Here is a 16,719-nt window from a genome sequence, read left to right on the forward strand (position 1 = left end):
TAATTATTTTGTCATCTTTGGTTCTTATTATCCCTTAATTTTTTTTTCTTCCTAGAACATCCCAGAAAAAGGAGGAGAATTTATTGAAGCTTCCAGACAATCCATGAAGGATGGTAAGCAATGTGAAGACTGCCTGAAATTGTGCTGCTTATTGACTTTAAGTTACAGAATTTTTATATACTCTTTATTTTGTTTATATTGTCAGAAGTAAAATATGACACTGGGAACCAAAAGAGTGGAAATTTACCTGACAAGAGTAAACCTTCGAGTCAAAAGAAGGAAATACTTGAAACCACACTTGTGCAGGCAATCAGAATAAAGAATGATTGTCCTTCAATTCCATCACCTGAATCAAAGGTGATGTGTTAAAAAAAATCTTTCCATTTTTTGAACATATCATCTTCCAGGAAGAAAAACATGCTAGAAAGAAATATGGCTACAAGGTTATAGTAGAAAACAAGGAGAGCAACAGGTGAGGTATATGTACAGAATTAACATTGCCAGAAAGTGGTGGGAATAAACAGTTCCTCAGTGTGCCCTTATAGAAGGAAAGAAATAGAAAAGAAGGAAAAAGAACAGCTTTATGAATATGAAGCTGAGAAAAGTGGATGCATACAAAGAATTCATTTATGAAGGGAAATTCAAGTACCCAGATTGAATAAGAGAGTCAAGATGGCTGATACTTAAAATAAGAAATATTGAAATTAAGAAGAGCATCAACTCAATATTAGGCCAAACATAGGAATGTTAGGGGAAGTACATGCTGGACAATAGAATAATGTGTTATATTTGTCTATTATTTACTCTTGACATCCTTGAATGACTAGGAGGCAGGGTTTGGGATTACAATCACAATCATTTGTTATTATAATGAATAGAAAAATAAACAAATAAATGTGGCATATTTTAGATGCTTAAGAAATCATTCTTTGTGCTTCTGTTCCTATTAAAGCTTCAAGTAATTTATATTTAGTAACAATTAATACAGACTTAATATGTTGATGGTCAGTGCTTGTTGGATTATATCACAATGGACTCTATTGTCACGTATAACTAAAAAGAAATCAATAAAATAAATATATATGCATATATAAATAGTACTGCTATTAAAAAATACAAATCCAAACAAGTGAGTAATAGTGGTAGTGAACATGATAAATGAAAAATAAATGAACTTGTAAAAATTAAAAAAAGATGATCAGGTTTTAAAAATTGATACACATTAATTATACAGAATTTTCACAGTGGCATATTTTTACATACATATAGATCAAATATACTCCCCTAATGCTATCTTTAACATTCCTTCCTCCATACTCCCAATTTTATGGATAAAATTTATTATTCATCTATTTTTATGTTGAACATTTCCACCTCTAGTTTTCCATGTGAGAGAAATATATGATACTTTTTTCCTGAGACTGGATTATATTATTTAACATTATGCTTCCCTGTTTTATACATTTTCTTAAAAATTAACTTAGTTTTGTTGTTCTCTATGCATAGAAATCTTCTTTGTGTATATATACCACATTTTCTTTATCCATTCTTTTATTAACTAGCATCTAGCCTGACTCTATAACTTGCCTATTATTAATAGTGTCATGGCAAAGATGGGCATATGTATATCTCTAAAATAAGCTGACTTTAATATTTTCTGATAAGTACTGAGTAGTATATTTGAATTATAAAGTAGTTCTATGTTCAGTTTTTGAGTAGCCTTCATATGAATTTCCATAGGGATATAGTAATTTATGTTCCTGCCATTCACATATAAGAGATTTTTCTCCTCATCTTCCCAGTATTATTTGCCTTCTTGATGATTGCTTTTTTGAATAGTGGAAATGGGAGCTTGATATTGTTTTGATTTGCATATTCTCGATTGATAAAGGTATTATGGTTTTTTTTTTTCCCTGAAGTGTTGGCCATTTGTATCTCTTATTTCGAGAACTAGCTGTGCATTTGCTCTTTATTGAAAAGGTTTTTGTTTTTCTGGTGTTAAGATATTTGCATTAATATTTTTAGGATATTAATCCTCTGTCAGAAGAGAGCTGGCAAAGCTTTTCTCCATTTCTGGAGGCTACCACTTCTTACTGTTTTGTGTTTCACTTACTATGCAGGAATTTTTCAGTTTGATGCACCCTCTCTTATCCATTGTTGCTCTTATTTTCTGAGCTGTAGGGGGCTCTATTCAGGAAGTTATTGCCTACATACTGAAGTGTTTTCCATATGTTTTCTTCTAGCATTTGTAAACCTTCTAGTCTGGTTCATATGTCTTTAGTTCTTTCTGAATAAACTCTTGTATACTGTTAGAAAATAGGCATCTAGGTTTCTTCTTTTACATATGGTTATCTAGTTTTTCCAACACTATTTCTAAAATGTCATATTTTCTCCAAAATATATTTTTGGTGTCTTTGCCTAGTATCACATGACTGTACCTGTGTGGGTTTGCTGTCTGACTTCTCTTCTATCCATTGGTCTATGGGTCTTTCTTTACACCAGGACCATGGTTTTTATTACTATGGCTCTGTTTTATATTTTGAAATTGGGCATTGTAGTTTATCCATTGTTATCAGTATCACTTTGTCTAAGTATTTTTTTGTTTGTTTGTTTTTCTTCCATACAAATTTAGAAGTAGTTATTTTCCCCCCATTTCTGCGAACAATACCATTTGAATTTGAATGGGAATACATGGAATCTGTAACTCATTTATGGTACTATGCCCATTTTCACAATATTAATTCTGCTTATCTATGAACATAGCAGATCTTTTTACTTCCTATTGTTTTCTTATTTTCCTTTTCATCAATGTGTAATTTTACTTGAAGAGGTCATTCACTTTCTCGTTTAGGGTTATTCCTAGCTATTTTTAAAGTTATTTGAATGAGCTATTAGTCTTGCTTTATTCTCTCTAGGTTTGCTATGGTATATAGACAGTTTATTTTTATATGTTTATTTTGTGTCCTGTTACTCTGATGAATTCATTCATCAAAGTAGAATTTTCATAATATATTATTTATGGTTTCTAAGTATAGGACTACATCATTTGCATATAGAAATAATTTAACATTTTAACTTTCCTATTTGAATCCTTTTTATTTCTTTCTTTTTTTCTAAATTTTAAGTACTGTAATTAGTGAGATTGGTGGCAATGAACATCCTTGTGTGTTTCTTGATTCTAGAGAAAATGTTCTTCTTCATTTTACTATTGGCTTTGGATTTGATATACTTGGTCTTTATTATCTTTTAATAAAATTCTCCCATTTCTAATCTCTCAGGGCTTTGTCATTAGGTCCACTGAATTTGTCAAAGGATTTTCCTGCAGCTTCTTAAAAGATCAATTTGCTCTTGATTCTATATGTGGCGTATTAGTTTTATTGATTTGCATGTATTGGATCATCCTGGAGCAAAATCAGCTTTTATCGATTTTTTTTTTTGGTATGTGACTAGAGTCTCAAACCAGGAGCATGGTACGAAGGAGCCACATCCCCAGCACCTTTTATTGTTCACTTTGATAACAGATCTCACTAAGTTTCCCAGGCTGGCTTTGAAATTACAGTGTTCCTCAAACAACCTGATGCTTTTCTGAGAGTATACACCTATACCACTATGCCTGATATGTATGTTATTTTGTAATGTGTTGTTGAATGTGGTTTGCAAAGATTTTATGAGAATTTTTATACTATGTTTCTCAAGTCTATTGATATCTAGTTTTTTCCTTGTTCTGTCCAATATTCACTTTTCCAGTCAGGGTAATACTTTGCAGAATTGCTTTGGAAGCATCTTTCCTTTGCTCTTAAATATAATGGGGGATTAATATCAGTTCTTCTTTAAATATCTGATAAAATTTAGCCATGTATTCACCTCTGAACTTCCGGTCCAAAAGGCTTTTTATTATTGCTTCAACCTTCTTGCTTATTATTGAGCTATGTTTTTCTCTATCTATTTGATTCAACATTTTATGACATATTTCATTAATATCACTTAGATTTATTTATCTTTCAATTTTATTCTTTAAAATAGTCTAAATTTTTCCCATTCATTGAAATATAAATTTTCTAATAGACTCTAGAGAACTTCTGGATTTCAGTGATATCTGTTTTAATTTCACTTTTTGTTTCTAGCTTTATTCATCTGTATCTTCCAAGGCCAAATTACCATTTTAACAACGAACTATTTGTTTCATTATTACTATGTCTTTTAAAAAATTATCTATTTTATAATTTTGGCTCTGACTTTAATTAATTCTTTTCTTGTATTGGTTTTAGAACTCATTTGCTGAAGTTTTTCTTAGAACTTGGGATGCATCATGAGGTTTTTAAATTGAAATATCTTAGATTTTTAAATGGAGGTAGCCCTTAGTATAAACTGCCCTCATACAACTGCTTTTGGTGGATTAGTGGAGGGATATCAGAAGGGATAGAAAATATACTGGGCAGTAAGATTTGTCTAAATATGTTATATGCATTTCTGTATACGTTATAATGAACCCCACTATCTCATATATATATCATATATGTATATATAAAATGTCTCAATAAAAGAAAAAAAAAAACAAACAACAAAAAAGATCTGCTTTTACTTTAACCCATAAATGTATAGATGTTGTGTTTTTATTCTCATGTGGTTCTCAGGTTTATTTAAAACTTCCCTCCCCTAATTTTATTAGTGACCCGACTTTATTATTCATTGTTCAAGTGTCCATGCAATTTCTATAGTTTTACTCACTGTTTGCTTCTTTTTATTAATTAGATCATCATTTCACATATAATATTGAGGTTCATTTTTAAATAATCATACAAGCATGGTATACAATTTTCCAATTCTACTCCACTGTTCTTTCTTGTATTTATTTGTAGTTGTTTTAATTAGTGCATCATTGATATAAAGGTCAAATTCAGAGTGATATATTCTTAAGTGTACAAAGGAAAATTTTTTCAGATTCATTTCACCACACTTCCTCTAGCAGTCCCTCCATACCTCCTAATCTCCTCCTGACTCCACTGACCTCTCTTCTGTTTTTAGGGAACCCCCCCATTTTCCCTTTATTTTTATCTACCTTCTTAATAGAAGGGAAAATATTCAGCCTTTGACTTTTTGAGTCTGAGCAGGATATTTACTTTCGCTTAGTGGGACATTTTCCAGTTCCATTCATTTACTAACCAATGCCATTATTTCTTTCAATTGATGACTTACTGAGTAGAGCTTCATTTTATATATATGCCACATTTTTTTTATACATTAGTCTATTGATTGGCAACTAGGCTTCATTTGATATCCTTTCTATTTTGAATTGTGCTGCCATAAACTCTGATGTGGCTACATCCCTAAAATATGCTGATTTTAAATCTTTTGAATCTATACCAAGCAATGGAAGAGTTGGGTGTACCTTTCTTCTGCATCCTCATCAACATTTACTATTATTTGTGTTTTTGATAATTGCCATTCTGAAGAGAGTGAGATAAAATCTCAATGTAGTTTTTATTTGTATTTCCAAACTGCTGGAGATGTTGAACTTTTTAAAATATATTTATTGTTCAATTGTAATTCTTTTTAGAAAGATACCTTTAGTGTTTTTCAATTTATTCTGTGAGTTATTAATTGTTTGTGACAAGTTTTTTGAGTTCTTTATATATTTTGAATATTAACTCACATTTGTGCATCAGGTGGCAAAGATCTCCATTTTTACAGCCTCTGTCTTCATGCTCTTATTTGTTTCCTTTAGTATTCAGAAGTTTTTAATTTTATGCCGTCCTACTTATTGATTCTTGGTTTTATGTCTTATGCTTTAGGAGTTTTATTAGGATAATTGATGATTGTTATAATATGTTGAAAAGTTCAGCTTACAATTTTATCTAGCAGCTGTAGAGTTTCTTGGGTAATTCCTAAATCTTTGATCCACTCTTGAGTTGCTTTTCCTCTTCATGAGTTTGGGTATTTTTTTCCCAGACCCACTTGTTAAAAAGGCTGCATGTGTTGTTTTCTAATAGCAATCCATTGTGATGTGATAAGGGATAAATGGAATTATTTTGTTTTTGTATTTACTAAGACATGCATTGTATCCTAATATATCATCTATTATAAAGAAAGTTTTTTATTGCTAACAAATTATGAGTTCTGTTCTTGTCAGATGAAAGAGTGCGTAGACAAATATTACATTGTCATGATAAAAAGTAAAAGTGATATATAGGAAAGTTATTGAAAGTTTCCTATATTGAATATATAGGAAAGTTTGTCCACGTAACCAGTCACTGGTGATTAGTATTAATGTCACCCACACTTCTGTTTTTATTGGGTCCTTCTGTCCCTTTAGGATGAATAGTGATTATTTTATAAAATTGGTTGCACTACCACTCACATATAAATATTTACAGCCATTTTTCTTGTTGTTGGATTTTTCCCTTTAGCTGTAGGTTGTGACCTTCTTTGCTAACTTTGAGTAATTGTTGTTTAAAGTCACCTTTATCAAATTTGCAAATAGCTACTGCTTTTTTTGGCTTCTATTTACATGGAATATCTGTCTATTCTTTCAGTTTTATTCTGTGAACATCGTTGCATGTCAGGCTGTGTTTCTTGTAGACAACATACATTTGGGTCTTGTTTGTTAATTGAGTATTTTAATCTATGTCTTTTGAGTTGATAATTAACTTGATGTGAATCCAATGTTAATGAAGTGTGTTTCTTTATAATATAGGGATCACTCTTTGTTTCTATTTGCTTATCCACTCTTCTAGTTACATTTATTCTTTTATATTCTCCCATGATTTATTTTAATCTTCTTCTTGTGTATATAGAATTCCATAGTGAATCTTCTACACTGGCAGATTAGTTGTCATAGTTTATTTTAGTTTATTCTTGTCTTGAAAGGTGTTTATTTCTGAAGAATAACTTTGATGTAGATAACAATGTAGGCTGGCAGTACTGAAGTAAGACAGATAAGACTGGACACCAGAAGAATTAGCAAAATGCAGGTTTATTGTCTGCAGCTTGTCCAGAGGGGGCTTTCACCTGAAACAAATTCTCTCTATGAATGCTGAGTCTAGACATTTGTTGAGCTTTATACCCGGTGGTGTGGAAATGGGAGCCTGGAAGTATCCATTTTGCAGGGGTCTACATGAAAGTTTTTTTTTTCTGTGAGTTCTCAGAAGTTACCTATTGTCTCATTTCTTAGAACTGTCAGGGATTTTACAGATTATACCACAAAAGCAGAGTACATTCATTAAGTCCAGGGATAAATTCAGTTTTTTCAAGACAGAGCAGATCAACAGAAAATAGGGTGTATAACAACATTTGAGTCATTTTGTAGAGATCTTAGCTAATACATTGTAAACAAGAACAATTGTGGTGAGGGTCTCTAGGGAAGCTTAATGAAGATGGGTTTGTGGAGGAGGGGGTGCCACTGTAATATTTCTGTTTTAATGCTTGAAATATATTATTACATGTCCTGTTGGCCCTTAGAGTTATCCAGATGCATTGCCATTTACCAATAACTTGGTGCTTCTCTCTTGAATTTGTAAAAATCTTTCTTTGTTCTGAATTTTGGCATTTTAACCAAAATATAATGTAGACAGTTTCTTTTTGGCCATGTCTATTTGGCCTTCTAAATGCTTTCTGATGTTCTTATTTCCACAATTAAATATTTTTTTTCTGGTACAAGTTCATTGAATATGTTTCTATGCCATTAGTCTGTCTATACATTCCTTCCTTTAAGACCTTAATCTCAATTGGTCTTTTAAAGTTGCCCTAGAATACGTGGATATTCTTTTTTTTTCCTCAGACACAATATGTGATATTTATTTATTTATTTATTTTTATTATTACATTTTATTAGATATATATGACATTACAATGATCTTGGTAATTCAAACGTTTGAATCAATTGGGGTATAATTTCTCATTTTTCTGATGGTAGAGATTGCAGAATCACACTGGTCATAGAGTCACCTATATACATACAATCATAATGTCTATTCTATTCTGCTGCCTTTCGTATCCCCCCTTTCCCTCCCCTCCCCTTCCATCATTTCTCTCTATCCAATTGAATGTTACACACTTTTTTTCTCTTTTTAAAGTCTCTCATTTTTATTACATTAGGAAAGTTCTACATCATCCACCTTGTCTTCAAGACTTAACATTCTTCCATCTACCTGATGTAGTATATTTTCAGTACTTCTCATTTTGACTTTTATTTGATTTAATAAACTTATTGTTTCCAAATTTTCTGACCTTTTTTCCCCACAAACTCTTATTTCATTGTGAGGATATTCTTTCAAAACTTGGATTTTCTTCATTAGTTCTTGTTTTAGTCCTTTAATTTCTGAAATTGTTTTCATAATAAATTGTTTGAATTCTTTGCTGTCCTACACATCAATGTATGTGTAGTAAGTTATTAGGGATTTAAACACTTTGGGCAATGTGTTAGTGCCTTGCACTCTCATTTTCTTGTTTTAATATACAGAGGTTTGTGCAGATATTCAAATAGATTTCTATTCTCTTAGATGTGGGCCATTTTCTTCAGCAGATTTCCCTTCAGATATTCCCCAAACTTAGTGTATGTTCTATTTTCAAAGCCCCAACTCATTGACAAACGTGCTGGGACCACTAATCCAAAGTAATTTAAGAGGAAAGAATAGCCACCAGTAATATCTAAAAGTTAGAAGCTAAGCATATGTTGACTTAAGACCAAAGCAAAAACTTTTAAAAATGATCTCTACAACTCAGGTAACCAATGAAAAAGTGGTAAGAATAAACAATATCCAACATTCAGTTGTGAGTGATTCTAAAATTAATACTAAAGTACACAGAAAAAAGTAGAAGAAAAAATGAAAAAAGAAAATTAATGCAAATACAAATGAAAAATAAGAAAACAAGTACAAAGAAAATTAAACAAAAGATCATGTATGTTAGAAAGTGAAAAACAAATGATAAAAAAAAATGTCATTTAAAGATTCAGTGACAAGAAAAGCATGATTTCCTCATCTGATGTAATTCAAATATAGACAGTTTCTTCCCCAACTTCTACTTTTAAGATTAACCATTTTGGGGGTGTTTGTGGGGAGCAACTATAGTTCTACTTGTTTCTTCTCAATTCTAGCCTCAACAAGTCAGTACTGGTTGTGGAGTCTTGAATGTTGAAAAGTTTTCTTTGTGCCTACCAGGAAGTACTGTAGAATCATTTTTATATGAAGAGGTAAATCAATCACAGTATTGGTTTTTTATGTACCTGAGTATAGGGCTCTGGTTAGAGTAGGAGCTATCAACAAAACTCTAAGACATGTGGGTCAGTCTGTGCTGAAAATTCCAATTCCACACTTCTTTCAGTGAGCTCAAGGTCATGCAAGACTTCAAGTCTCCGTGGTTGGTTTCACTTCTTTTAAGCATGGTAGAGATGGACTACATAAAGGTCTGTGCTTGGTTGGGGGAGATGCAGGGAACAAGCTTTTCAAAAGACCTTTCAAAGCATTCCAAAAATGTTCTGCCCCACAAAATCACATGCAACTCATCTTCTTTTCTTTTACTAATCTCAAAACACCAGTTTTGAAAGGGAGATGTCCCCACTGCCCTCCATTCTATAATGCAGCCAACCAGCACACCATTCTTCCTGCTGATCAGAGTTTTCAACATATCTCTGTTAATCTGGACCAAAAGGGTGGGTATCCACAATCCCAGTAAATACAGGCAGTCCCTGGGTCTTGGAGATAAAACATACAGGAGACCCTGATATCTCAAAGACAGAGTTCCAGCAATGGGACCTTTCTAAAGAGGGAACCCCCTTGGTGAATCACCAAGGAAATGACTATAATTGCTTCAGTTGAAGAAGTGGGGGTTCTTCCTTCACATGTCTCTAAGCACAGTGAGATAGCCAGACTCTGGAGATCGGCTCTCCTCTCTGTCGATGGTAGCAGCAAGTTGTTTTTGTTTTTGTTTTTGTTGTTGTTGTTGCTTTTTTACCAGAACCAATTCTGACTGTCTTCTTTTACATAATTCCTACAGGCACATTTAATTGAAACTCACCTCAGTTTCTATCCCTTGGATGACCATGTAACCATGACTACAGCTTTCCAGAGCTCCTTAGAGATCTGTGTCTCAGTTTCTTTTGTTGATAGAGCCTGACTTGTGTTGTTGATGACTCTTGACCTGCCAAGTTCATGTCCTTGTTGGGTCCTGGAAATATAAGAACATAAAGGCCAGGGTTTCTGATCAACCATCAAGAAAGTCTAAAAAAAGGACCCCCAGTAAAGAAGTTTCTTCAGTAAGCACTCTGATTCTGCTGAGAAGAATCTGCAGTGCACCTGTCCTCCATTGACATCTCAGGCTAATCCAACTTGATGAAACTCATTACTGGAAGTTAAAATACAATTTTTTTTAAGATTATAGAGGGTGTGAGCCTACCAGAGAAGAGCTTCCACCTAGCCAGTTTTCCCTGAAAACTGCTGTAGTTAAATTATTTTATTAACTATTTTATTACTCTAAAAAACATATTTTTTGGTCTAATCTGTTCATTGGCTCTCTGTAATTGCACTCCACTGCATGCCCTTACTCAGGTTTGCCAAACATACACTAGTTGATTTGACTCAAATTCAGGGTGCAGTCAGTAACCACTGTACGTATCTACATATATGTTTTTTACCATAGTATAATATTTTGTAATTTTTTCTTGTGTGGAAACTGTATTGGAAAAGAAAGAAAACTTTTTTCAAAACCAGTTTATCATTTTATTACACTAGTTTTCCTATCAGTAAAAGTTTCACCAAAATAAATTTAGATTTCTGTAAGCCCTTGCTTCCCTGAATAAAACAGTGGGAACATGGCTTCTTTTCTACTTGATGTGACATAATTCATTCTCAACAGGAAAAGCTTATAATTAGAATGTTTTAAATGTTTAATGATGTGTAGCAAATGTGTATATACATATATATGTGTGTGTATACAACTTAAACTTTATACATGTTATATAGTATATATGTTATATATGGTAGAAGGTCCTCTTATTTTTAGTAGTAATTTATGAGTAGTGCTCGGTGTAATGAAGTTACTTCCTGATAGAAATATGCACATCAGTTAGTGTACTATTGGTAGTTCTCTCCCTCTCCCTCCCCCCCCCTCCCTCCCTCCCTCCCCCCTCCCTCCCTCCCCCCCCTCTTCTTTTAGCTGTCAATGGACCTTTGTTTTATTCATTTATATGCAGTGCTGAGACTTGAACCCAGTTCCTCACACATGCATGGCAAGAACTCTGCCACTGATCCACAACCCTAGCCCTCGTGTTGATAGTTCTCTATTGTCCTTCTATCCTGGTTTTATAGAGTTAGTAGGCAAATCAATATAATATTTGGCTGATTTGCAGAGTATATATAACACTGTGATATAAAATAATTCAACTTTTAATGTGTACTTCTCTAGTTTTTAAATCTAATTTATTTCAAATCTGGAAAATTAGGTGTCTCCTTAGAATACTGATTAGGCAATCTTCATATAATTCATTGGTGATATAATTTTAGCAGACGACTCTCTCTCAGATTCTTCCTCAGAATAGTGTTGGTCATTCATTTGGTGATGCACATCAAAGAGAAAAAGATGGTATAAATGGACATACAGAAGGTAAGAACCACTCATTATAAAATCATTGGATATAATGCATGTTTAAAACATGAGCACTAGTGTGATTTAATAGTGGAAGAAATGAAAATAATAAATAGTATGGGAGTTAAAATAGTGTATCTTAACAAGTTGCAACCACAGGGTAAGTTGGAGTTGTCCTGGAGGAGCTGAGTTATTAGGTCCATTTCCAGACCTGCTTAAATCAGAGGAAAGTTGGGATATAAGAAAAGGGGAGAGAAGAATTCAGAAATGAAGAATGAGAAAAGACTATAGACAACAACAACCAAAAAGAAAAAGAAAAAATAAGCAGATGCACATTGATGATGGCCTGATAAAACATTCCTTGGAAAGATTATGACTTCTAATACATCTACAAATTAGAGTACAAATTGGGAGAATTTTAAAAATGAGAAATTCAAATATTACATGGTAAACCCAAAGATCTTAAACAGTTGGTGTGTTTTATTCTACATGTCATTTGAAACCTTGTGTAACAGTACAGAGCTCTTATTCCAGAGATCCAGCTTTGTCCTTTATTACTTAATGAAACTTCATTCTACACTGGCCCCAGGAAATGATATATCCTCTATTTTTCATGGAACATTGTTGCCATTCTGGCCTGCTTTCTTCTATTTGGCACTCCTGCCATCTTCTTAGTCATTTCTGCTCATGCATATGCTCTCCATACTCATCCTATCTTCAGCATTAGGAGCCATCTAGCTAAAATGCAAATGTGACTATGAACCGCTTTAGAAGATAAAAGGCCAGCTTTTAAAATTACCCAGAAATCCTTCATGAGTTAAGCCTAACACTTTATCCTTTCCCTTAATTTTACTGTCATCTGGATGGCTCCTCACCAATCCCTATATTTTTAGACAAATACTGACCCATTTAATGCTTCAGTCTGTGTGTAGCTACAGCTTTTTAAGCTTTCCCCATTTTCTGCCTCTGACTGGTAACCTCATTCCTTTAGTCTCTGCTGAATTCTAGCTCTAGGAAAGCCACTATTCCTGGCACCTTTTTACTCTATTCTCATAGGGAACATATTAATTCTTGGTTCAAATAAACTGTTGATGCTGAGGTGATTTAAAAGAGGTCTTTTCAAGTTCAGGAGCCAAAGGACTAGACAGGGGAAGGAGTAATTTACAAGTCAACTGGTAGATATCCAGTTGAACAGTGGCTGAAATGCTGAGATACCTCAAGGGGGTAAAAACAGGTTATGACAAGGAGATTGGTAATCATGCAGGACTGAACAGACTAAGTCTTACAGAAGAACACATTTTTTAGAGTATTATAGAAAAAACATTGCATATGCAAGATATTCATTGATAACAGTAGAAAGAGTCTAAGTCACTGTGGAAATGACTACTTATGAATAGTTGCTTTTAAAAGTTAATGTTATGGGGAAGAGAATAGGAAATTATGTGTATCCCCACATTTCTATAGTGTTTTTAAAATTTAATTCTGGCAAATTTTCATTCATCTTGAGTGGATATACCTTTGAGATATTCTTGTTTTCTTAAACCTGGTGATACATAGTGTCTCCTCAGGTAGACTGTTGAAGTTTTATTCCACTAAAAACATTCCCTGAAAAAAATATTTTGCTGGGTACAGTGGATCACCTCTAAACAAAGCTATTGGGAGATTGAGACAAGAGCATGGCAAGTCTCAGGCCAGAACAAACACTTTAGAGAGACCCAGTTTCCAAAAATAAACAAATATACAACTCTGGCAGAGCTCTTGCCAATGTTGCAATGTTCTAGGGTTAAATCACTGAGTACACACAAGTATACCCCACCAATAAACAGTTAAAGAGGTAATATCACCTAAAATTCAAGCTTATTATTACTTTTTATTTTTGGCAGACTATCATTCTCTCTAAATGCTCTAAGTAGTTTACGTAAATCTACATACATTTTTCAGCTGAACCACTTTGGTTCTCATCATCTGAAGAAGAGGAGGAAGGTCTTGATGACACCAAAAGTAAGCAGCCACAGGTGTGTTCACTCATATATATTTTTTAAAACTTCTGATTTCTTACTGTATTCCTTATTTTAAGAAAGTCAATATGGGCAAATTTGATTCCCTTTCCTAACAGTAGTTTGAAATCTAAAGGTGATAATTTAATATTCAAACCTAATAGAATTTAACTGGTTATGAATCTGAAAATAGCATTAAAATTCAGGATAATATATAGATAAATATTATCCTTGTGATTCGGGCAGAAGTTTTTCTGAATATTATTTGGGTTTCTATTTTTTTTAATCCCTGAAAAGGATGAAGAAGTTAAAATTAGTGGTTTTGCAAATAACCATTTAATTAATGAACATATATAGTTGTGATGGTCATTGAGTACATTTATGGTAAAAGATGGTCCTTCCCAGGGGCTCAGTTTTAGTTACATATAAACATGGAAAATCACACCCATCTCAGGTGCTCTTTGGGTATCATAGGCAGAGTGAGTGAAAAGGCACAAATACATGCAGATCCTAATCAGACAGCAATTTCAGACCAGTTTTTCTCATACACTCAAATGTGCATAGCTCACACACCCAGCCCATGGACAGCTGGTGAAATCCTTGAATTCATTTACTATTCTAAAAGCCAAAGTTCTAGGTTTCATTTGGTCTGAGGCTCTCTACAGTGTCTCTCCAGGTTTTCTTTTTTTCCATAGCTGCTCTTTTTTCATCCAGAATGCACACAGGAGCCAATATGACTCAAGCTCTGAAAAATCGTCAGGAAGTGCTGTACATTTTTGTGCTGTCATTTTTCTTCATTGATGTACTTTTTAGTTCTCTCTCAGAGGAACTTGTTGTTTACTCTACCCAGATCCTGTGTGTTGCTTTCTAACAGTACAATAGAAATATTTCTTCACCCTACTTTGTCATTTTATTAAACTGGATTTTCTCTCAGTGAAACACTTACTATAAGCTCCTTAGATCCTGCGAGACTGTGATGACCAAAATGAGGCAAGTCCAACAAAGTCTTATTCCTGCTCAACATCACATAATTCCAAAACTCTTATCACACTGAGTCTCATAAGTCTGTTATTTAAAACATGTAATGCAACATAATATTAATTATATTTCTTAAGAATGTTTAATTAAGTATTTAATGCATTCTCATCTTGTGGGGTTGTGATATATGTTTGTTTACACTCTTAGAATACATGCATTCATGTTATTAAATTTTCAGGGAATACCTTTTCTATGATATCCATCCTGCTTTTACCAAATCAGGAGCCATTGGAAGACAAGAGTTAGCTTCATCTGAAGCACAAATTCTAGGTTGCCCTGTGGAAAATATGACTGTACTTATCTACATTTTAGTTTGCTGCTTTCAAGACCAAAATTTGGGTGATGTCTGAAAGAGTGATAGTGAAGTTTTCATGCAGCTCATTGGGGTCCTTTATTTTGCAGGTATTTTCTGAGGGTGGTCCACAGATGTGCATTTCTCACTCATCTGGAGAGAAACATTATATAGCAAAAGAGAAAGCAGATGGACATATCCATGGTAAGAACTACATACTCTACACAGTTCTTTGGACAGAATATTGATTTCTAACATGAGTGCTGATTTATTCTAATACTTGGAAAAATGAACCTAGTAAACAGGTAATAATGAAAAAGTGAGAAAGATAATGAGTTGTCTCTCTTAAGACCAAGTCCAGCAGCAGGTTATAGTGGGAGTGTCCCTCTCAGTTTATATACAAGACATGCATAGATCATAGGGGAGTTGGAAATTGTGAAGTAGAGAGGATAATGGTGAATACACATTGGGAAAGGCAGAGAGAGTGAGTGCAGCAAGTAAATGAAGGAATAAGAAACAATGAAGGCAGGTAAATTTCAGTCATTTACCAGAATAAAAAGACCACCTGTTCAACATGTGGAAAGAAAATGGGAGTTTCCAGTTGTGCAAATGACTCAAGGTATTAATATTTTTTCTCACGACTCATTTCTGAGTTGTCATTAGAAAGGAATTGACATGTGAAGAACTGATCATGAAGAGAGGAAGTTTTTTTTTTCTTTTTAAGTGAAATGTTCATAAATCCATGTGTCTGGTCATAAATTTATTTAAAACAATATTGTAATTAAAACAAATAAAAAATAAAAATACCTATATTATAGACATTCTTGCCACTACCTGGGATGAAGCACAGATGGCAGACACAGCAGTATGGGAAGTGGAAAAATGTGCAAATTGTTATGGACTGATACCTAAATTCATAGGTTTTTAAAATACTCTTTGGACAATTTGGAAAGGAGAAGGGAGAATAGACATTGAGAAAAGCAGAGAGAATACAGTGAGCAAATGAAGGAGAAAGGACTTCTTCTCATCCTTCAGGTTTGGGAACATCATTGGGTGGAAACCTGGCTCTATTATTGTAAGGCATTTGAAGGCAGGGAAATGAGAAGCAGACTAAGTGCAGACCCAGACTGTCAGACTCTAATAGATCATCTGTGGGGAACCCAATTCAAAATGCATACTCTGACTTACCTGGCCTGCACATCTATGTTTTCTTCCATGTAAGGTAATTCCAATAATCACTATCTGCCGGCCACCATGTAAAGACATCAGCAAAGGATTTCCTTTTAGCCAAACTAAATGCAGAGCCATTGGAACATCAAATGTAATAAAGTTATTGCATACATCTTGTTTTTATTCTGATCTTGTCTCTTGGCAAGTGATAAGAACTCAAAGTATAGAATTTATATTTCTTAGGTCTAATCCTTAAATTGGGAATTAAGAAAGAGTGGTGGACTGGGGTTGTAGCTCAGTGGTAGAGTGCTTGCCTTGCATGCGTGAGGCACTGGGTTCTATCCTCAGCAACACATATAAATAAATAAATAAATGAAAGAAAGAAAGAAAGAAAGAAAGAAAGAGAAGATGTGTCCCTCTACAACTAAAAAAAAGAAAAAGAAAGAGTGGGGATAATTCATAGACAAAATGGAAAATATAAAGAATCAAGACCAGAGATCACGGTGTTGCTTTTGAAAAGTTCCTGGGAAGGAGAAATGTGGAAGAAATAAAATAAGCTAGCTGGGTAATCTTGGAGGGAATGATGGGGAAACTGAGAGCATGCAATTCATGGGGCTATCAGTATATCTATCTTTTACAATA

The 16,719-nt window shown here is 33.6% G+C and overlaps 1 long non-coding RNA gene across 1 annotated transcript; it reads left to right on the plus strand.

The window, feature by feature from the left end:
• Positions 1–279: 279 nt before the first annotated feature.
• On the plus strand, positions 280–15,097 carry LOC143640800 (uncharacterized). Its single transcript, XR_013155152.1, has 4 exons — positions 280–357; positions 11,517–11,598; positions 13,522–13,595; positions 15,018–15,097. It is a non-coding gene; the product is annotated as an uncharacterized LOC143640800 (long non-coding RNA).
• The last annotated feature ends 1,622 nt before the right edge of the window (positions 15,098–16,719 follow it).

Source organism: Callospermophilus lateralis, unplaced genomic scaffold (assembly GCF_048772815.1).
Source record: "Callospermophilus lateralis isolate mCalLat2 unplaced genomic scaffold, mCalLat2.hap1 Scaffold_63, whole genome shotgun sequence".
Classification (NCBI taxonomy): domain Eukaryota; kingdom Metazoa; phylum Chordata; class Mammalia; order Rodentia; family Sciuridae; genus Callospermophilus; species Callospermophilus lateralis.